The sequence below is a fragment of the Balearica regulorum genome, chromosome 3 (genome assembly GCF_011004875.1).
Source record: "Balearica regulorum gibbericeps isolate bBalReg1 chromosome 3, bBalReg1.pri, whole genome shotgun sequence".
Classification (NCBI taxonomy): domain Eukaryota; kingdom Metazoa; phylum Chordata; class Aves; order Gruiformes; family Gruidae; genus Balearica; species Balearica regulorum.
This window is the reverse complement of record NC_046186.1, coordinates 125,804,406-125,811,930: the sequence shown is the minus strand read 5'-3', so window position 1 is coordinate 125,811,930 and position 7,525 is coordinate 125,804,406. Positions and strand designations below refer to the sequence as shown.

The 7,525-nt window shown below is 54.6% G+C and overlaps 1 long non-coding RNA gene across 1 annotated transcript; it reads left to right on the top strand.

Annotated features, from left to right (window-relative positions):
• The first annotated feature begins 234 nt into the window (after positions 1–234).
• Positions 235–4,854, top strand: LOC142601351 (uncharacterized). The gene is made up of 3 exons (XR_012834951.1): positions 235–370; positions 610–715; positions 4,358–4,854. It is a non-coding gene; the product is annotated as an uncharacterized LOC142601351 (long non-coding RNA).
• The last annotated feature ends 2,671 nt before the right edge of the window (positions 4,855–7,525 follow it).

Genomic DNA, 7,525 nt, shown 5'->3' with positions numbered 1-7,525 from the left:
GCAAAACCCGCGCAGGTCGGGCTTAGTGGCTGAGGCGCCGATGAAGGGAGCCGGCGCTTTGCTGAGCCTTGCCTGCCCGCCGGTCCGGGCCCCCGCCGCCCTCTTCCCGACTTATTCCCGGTTCTCGTCACATTGTTCTGCAAAGGAGAAGGGGGGGGGGGAAGGAAAAGAGGGGAAAAAAACAAAAAAAAACCCACCAAAAAAAAAAAAACCCAGAGCCAAAAGAGCCGCTCTGCAATTTATTCCAATGGGTGGCTTTTAAGAAGCTGGCAATTTGAGACGGCTGGGTATTATTTAGTGCAATATGAAATCAAATGATCCTATTTCTCAAATAACAGTGTCTGGGAGGAGAAGTGAATGCTCTGAAAAGGTAATTGTCTCCTGATGGTATTGCCATTATACCCCAATCCTGGCCTAAACGCCCCCAGCGCCGGGCTGAAATCCATCGGGAGCAAGGACGGGCTCTCCCGTCCCCCCCCAGGGGAGGGACAAGGGGGGTCCCGAGGCCAGAGCCGGGCTGAAGGATCCCCAACACGGGCCGTGCAGGAGGTGCTTCGGGAGAACCCTCACTCCCTGTGCTTATCGCCGGTTTCCCCTGCCCCGGCGGAGCCGTGGGGTGCCGGGTACGACCGGAGCAGCCCGGGGCTGGTTCCTGCCGTGCGGGCTCGCACCGTCCTCGCCGGCGGCATCTCGGTGCGGAGGAGCCGGAGCCCAGGTAAGGAGCGCGGCCGGGGGAACGGGGCGGTCTGCGGGGGAAGCCCCCCCCAAGCTCCCCCCCCCCCGCCCCGGGCTGGGGGTGCCGCACTGCCCCGGCCCTTCGCGGGGTGCGCCCCGAGAGACACCGCCCGGCTGCTGCTTTGCTTCCCGGAGGGGCTGAGCGGGGGGGCAGGCAGGAGCTGGCAGGGCTGCGGGGAGGCTTTGGGGACCCCAGGAGCCGCCGTCCCCCTCGGATGCGCTCGGGGAAAGGAAATCCCAGCCGCTTTCCGAACAGCCCGATTCTCCGTCGTTTTCCCCCAGCCTGTCGGGCGTTCCTCCCCCGCACCCCGCGGTGCGGCTTTCGGGGTGCTCTGACCCCCCCCCCCCCCCCGCTGCCCTCGCACCCACCCGAGTTTCAAGCCCCGCGGGCACACGGCCGGTCTCCCGTCCCGCCGTCGGGTCGCGTAAGCCGCTGCCTTCAGTTATTGACGGTTATTGTCGGTCCCATCCGTCCCGTGAGGCTGGAAAAGCGGCGGGAATTAGCCCAAAATCGGTGCGGCGTTTGGCAACGCTCTCCCGGAATGCCGCTGCACCTTACTTTTGTGAAACGCCCTGATTTTTGAACGGGAGCGGGCGTCCCTTTCGCTGGCTGTTACGTGCCCGCGCTGCCGAAATGATAAAATCACCAGAATTAAATCACCCGGGGGAAACGACGGGGGAAAAAAAAAGAGAAAGGAAGGCGGTAAGCAGGGGGAAGAGGCAAAGCAAGCGGGACCTACCTGGGTCCGCTCCGGCCGCGGCAGCCGCGCTCCCGGGGCAGGAGCTCCGCACGCCCGGCCGGGGCTCGGCGGGCACGGCTCGGTCGCTCCGGTGGCACCCGGCGGCTCGGCTCGCCGTTTTTCGGTAAGGGCCGCTGCGGCGGCAGGGACTGAACGCTCCCGGCTGCGTGGAGCCGAGGTGCGACCGGGAGTTCTGCTCCAGCTCCCCAAAATGACACCGGCGCGTCGCCCCTCGGCTGAGGGGGGCTCTCCTTCGGCTGCTTGCTGGCACCTGGGGGGCTCTTTGCTTGCTTGCTTTTTTTTTTTCTCCCTTCTTTTTCTTCCCCCCCCCCCTTATTTCTTTCTTTTTCAGCCCCTCGCCCAGGCTGGCGGGGGGGTGGGGGGCTCCGGTGTGGCCCCGGGGCGGGGCGCGGAGCGGCGAGCCCAGATTCCGCGCTGGCCTTCGGCTAATTGCTGCCTAATTGCTGTTAAAGGGTCGGGCGTTCACGGCAGCGCCGGGCGGGCTGGCAGCGCGGCGAATAAATGCGCTTCTGCCAAAAAAAAAAAAAAAAAAAAAAAATAAGGGGAGCGGAGTGTATTAATTGAGCGAGAATAAAGGCTTGCTCGTTAAAAAGTGCACTGGATGGTTGCAACTGTCTGTGCCGCTCCGGGGGGGCAGGAGCCGATGTTTCCCGGGGCACGGGGGGGGCAGGAGCCGAAGGCTGAGGGTCGCGTTGAGGTGCTGAGGACCCCCCGGGGCTGGTCCCCCCCCCCGATGGAAACGGGGCACCCCTCAGGCCGACCCCCCGGCTTGGGGCTCCGTGTGCTGCCGGTACCCAGCCCCGACCGTGGCCCGTCACCGATCCCCCCGCTCGCCCGACCGACGTCGCGGTTTCCCCGACAGCAGACACGAATCGAATTTCCGAGCGCTATCTATATGTGCACCGTTGGGATATTTTCCATCTTTTCTCAAGCCTTTTTCTGAAGCTTCTGCTTCAGGTTCGGTTTTATATTTGGCACAATTATTTACCATTGCATGTACTAAATGGAGGGTAGAGGGCAAGGCCCAGCGATGCCGAGCTCGAAGCAGACACAGTTTAATTAATTTAATGCTCTTATACTTGTTCTCCTGCTTTGCGAGCAAGTGGATGGTTTATACGTGTGGATCCTTTCATTCATCACCAGAACAATCTTCTGCACAGGACGGAGGGGAAAATGCTTAATAATAAATCACAGAAAACCAGCACGGCAGTTTGGGACAGGAAGTGAAAAATACCCTGTCTGCTTGGAACTGGATTTCAAAGCAACAGAGAATTCAGAGAAGCAGCAAATAGCTGTTGCCCCACGTGAGACCCGGCCTGGCTCCGCAGCTAGCGCTCCGCTGAAAAACAGGCCAGCGTCTCCGGCACCTTGTACGGTCCGCGCCTCCGGCTCCAGACCTCAGGCAGAAGTAAAAATAAAATGGAGACAGCAACCAAACGGTGACCCGAAATCAGTTCAGGTGTACGCATAATTCTAGCTCGGGGGGGAACGCGTTTATTTTCCACCTATGCTGGTTTTGCTCGCTTTTGTTTGACTTGCAAACATTCGTGCTGAAATGAAAAGGTCTTTAACGGAGTTTAAATATTTTGGTTCACGGTAGCGGGGGATTCTCAAGAGAGCCGGTGTTTGTCAAAGCCTGCCTAAAGAGCAGCGCCTCGCTACCCGCGCGGCCCCGGATCTCGTTCCCCTTGCCCCAAACGGCACTAAACGGCGAGGCTCGCCCAAGTGCTTCCCTTTGTTTCAAGCCCTTGTAGCTTGGAGCACTTGTTGAACCTGACGACAAGTGCATCAAAGTGGCTGACAATTATGAAATAAACAAATATCATTTGAGGCATTTTTGAGCAGAATCCAGTAATACATAGATTAGCTTATTGATGTCATTATCATATTGAATATTATTCATACTTGTGATATTTCTGCTGCGCGGCAGCATTCCCTGCTCGGTAAACATCGTATTATCTCGCTATGCAAAAGGCTTCATTAATCAAACCAGACAATAGGCCAGACGCTCTCCCTTTGAGTCTGGGGTTTTGGATCTTCCCGGCTTTTTACCTTGTCTAAATGCCTCGTCCCCGTCAACGCAGAAAGCGACTCTTCAAAACAGATCGCTATAAAATGTGGGGCTAAAAGGAAAGCGTTATCTAATTCAGTTAAAAGAATGTCCCGGTTATTTTGTGTTTTCTCTTTAATTTTTCATGACTTGCAGAAGAAAAACTTTTCCAGTGTTTCAGTCAGCACACGAGACCGATGCACTCATTTGTTAAAATACTAACGAAAGAGCCTGACAGAGCTCTGTCCCTTGAAGCAGCAGCAGGCGTTAAGATGGAGGAGGAGGGAGGTGACCGGCCAAGCCGTGGCTGCGCTGCCCGGCTTGCTGGAGATGGGGAACGGACGGTGGGTGGGGAACTGGGAATAACGTGGCCGCGGAGCTGCTGTCCTCCAGAAAGAGGATCCTGGCAAAAACATGGCATGATCTTGACTTGGTGCAAAGGACCGCACGCTGAAGGCGAGGTGGGACGCTTTTGTGGCTAGGAAAATGTTGGGGTGCAAAATCTCCACTTTGGTGGCTACGCGCTTGTGAGCTGTCATCTCCTTCCTGCCTTCCCTTTGGTTACTGCAGGCCCAAAAGAGACGGTCCGTAATGATCCAAAATAGCCTGTCCTGCCCAGAAATACATCCGAACCCTTTCGGATTGAGCGGCAGAAATCGAAGCGGCGGTTGCGCAGGGCGCTCCGGGGCGTAAGGCACAGGCGGTTTCAGAGGAGACGGGAATCGGGCCTTTGGACGCTGTGCTCTGAGCGGTCTCCTTCAAATTCAGCCTCTTGTCTCGGAAAACCTAAATTCAGTTCTCCTTTCTCCAGGGACCGGGAAACTCAACACCACCGTCAGTCTCCTCTTTCCTCTTCAGACAACAGCGGGCGCTTAAACGGAGACTGGTTAATTCCTCGCGTCCACGCCTTGGAAACAGGAGCCACTTTGAATTACTGGGAAAGCAGAGAGCCGACATCTCCCGGACACGCTCTCCAGAGCCTGGGCCTTGGAAAAGCCCAGGTCAGGTCGTCCCTGACCCCTCCTGGTCTGGGGGCATCGCGTGGGAGACTCGAAAAGCACGTGGAGGCGGCAGGAGAGGAGGGACGCTTTCCGGGAAACCGTCTCTCAACTGGCCCCCTCCCGTGCCACGGCATTTCTGGCGCTCATTAACCACACGGAGCCGTAAACAATGGCATGTGCTTGTCTCTGAATTATCCAGGATTAATTCAAAATTCATTGCCGATGACATGACTGGAGACTTTTCAATTATGTCAATAGGCTTTGGATAAGGCCCTTACATTCTTAATAAACATTATATAGTTTTAAATGCTGTACTCTTGTTCTTAAGGTTTTTTCTTTAATCAGCCATTATCGTTGGCTTCTGTGTTAACAAGTTCTTGGTGGAGAAACTCATTTCACCTGTCCTGTCGACAGCAAAGCCCGCCTTCTTCAGTAAGACAATGCGTTCTCTGTTTATGCTTCAGAAACCAGTAATAATAGGTTTCAAGGAACTGTAACGTTTAATAAAAGCATTTTATGACATTTAAATTTATTAAAATTTAAACATTAAATTCAACATGTTAATTACTATTTCCATGCGTTGACACCGACAGTCGGAAATGGATCCGCGCAACTGCTCTGCGGAGATATGTTCGCTGCTGTTATTTGCTCTTTGATTGCTAATGTATTATTAGTGCTCTTCATTTGGGACTTGATTCATTAACAAAAAGACTTATATGGGCATTATGTAAATTTTTTGTGTGGTTTTTTTACATAGCTACGAGGGCACGTGTTATGAATCTAATTGGATAAAAAGGACAGCAGATGTATTCAGTTCTGTCCCGACCCGTGGGCAAGCTCTAGCTGAATGCACGGTCGCCCTCAGGAATGAGACGAGCGCGGGGAGGAACCCCTCTTTTCGGCACATCGCAGTCCGGGTTTCTGCAGACCCCTTGCCAGAGCCCCCGCGACAAGTCCCGACCCTTGGGCAAGCTCTAGCTGAATGCACGGTCGCCCTCAGGAATGAGACGAGCGCGGGGAGGAACCCCTCTTTTCGGCACATCGCAGTCCGGGTTTCTGCAGACCCCTTGCCAGAGCCCCCGCGACAAGCCCCGACCCGCCGCGTTTTGGCAGAAATAGCACAGCGGTGGCGATGCCGCGTGCCGGCTCGCGTGGAGCGCGTCCGCTGCGTACAGCCGTGCTTGCAGCTCATCGCCCCTTTTGGGTTTTAATCCGTAATTTCTTTTTAGTGCTTTTGGAGCCGTGATTCGGTTTAATCCAGATGTTGTCAAGCAATATTTGTATTTCTCACGTTAAGTGAAACTCAGGTTAAACCAGAGAGGGCCCTTAATCTGTCAAAGCTCGTCAATACGGTTACGGCAGCGGTGCCGGGGGGGGGTCATGCAGAGGCTGGTGGGGGATGCTCTGTCCCAAGGCGCCCTACACGAGGACACCCGCAATTTCCGCTTTACACAAAGTTTCCCATCTTTCCGGGGCCGAGTGGCACCCCCTCCGTTTTCTGGTTTGAATCGGAGGCCGCGGCAGCCGCTCCGCAGCAGGTACCTAGCGTGCCTGGGTCTGGCGCTCGGAAAAGCGGCAAACCCCGGGACAACGATCTCGGAGAGATGCAGCCAAGGGCGAGACAGACGGACCATCCGTCCTGCCTGGGGAGAAGCACCATGGAGCAGGTAAGAGGTAAGTAGGGCAGCAAAAACTACGGCAGAGATCATTGCAAAGATCACAATAGTAGAAAAGGCCGGAATGCAAGATTATTTTTTTTTTCCTCCAGTTTTTCCAGGTGCGCCTCCAAGTCCTGACTTTTACGTCTCCGGGCTACCGCGGGCAGCGGGTCCTTCTGCGGACCTATCTTCAGGCTGGCCAGCCTTGCGCGGCACGCAGGAGCCATCGGGCTCTCGCGGCAGGGAAGGTGCCCTGCAAAAAACCCCCACCGGCTGCGGGGTGACGGCCTTAAACGCAGGGACGCGGGGTGACGCCGTGGCCCTGAGCCTTTCGCCAGAAGACAGCAACGCAGGCTGTCTCCGGAGGCACGCGTTGTCGTTTCCCCCTACAGATATATATCATTTTTCTTCCCTCCCTCTCATCCCTTTTTTCTCCCGCAGGTGAGCACCTGCTCACGGCAATGAGGCAAATTCTGCACCTTCCAGGATACCGCTACATCTCGGGGAAAGAGGGAAAAGCACACACAGGGTTTCCTCCCTAAATTAAAAAGAGTGCGTGAAGCTGTTGAGATTAGTGCACATCAATCCCCGCATTTGAATCAAGAGATGCTCTCCTTTGGCAGCTACTGGGGAAAAAAGCCACCGTGATTTCATTCAAAGTGTATTTAATAAGACAGAAGGAGACAGATTTCTTTGACAGTTTTACAGCTCTTATCAGATTACATTCAAATTAAATTAAAACAATCTAAAAGAAGTGTTAAGTACTGAAGGGAGAGCACAAACAAAACACTCCTCTTTGTAGGCTTTCAGGGATGGGGGACTGATGTTAGTTATCAGGGACGTGACTAATAAGATTATTCTTGAGTCAATTATCACGTCACCAGCTGCACCGTTAAAAAATCCAACCCAACAGCCAAGGTTGGACAGGTCCGCCAACGAAATAACCCGCGCAGTCCTTCGGATCTACAGCGGAGATCAGCCCCTTCCAATGGAAACCTGGAATAAGGTTTTCCAGTACGTAAACATAACGGATGCTCCTCGTTTTAGGTAGCACCGGAAGCCTCTGAAAGTTTTGATGTGATTTTAGCGAGCGCAAATATTTGCAAAAGCGGTTTAGCCTTCCAGAACCAAACCTGGCATGTCCCTGGTACAGGCCTGGGAAGGGCAGATTCTTCACCTGTTTTGAAAAATAACAAATGTGTAGTTTGTGAAAGTGTTTCCTCACTCAAACGCCGCGGAGCCCTTGACAGTTTCCTGCGCTGACAGTCAGCGATGCGTGCCAAGCATGCGTCAGCCCGACAGAGCGCGGTTCGTGGCTGA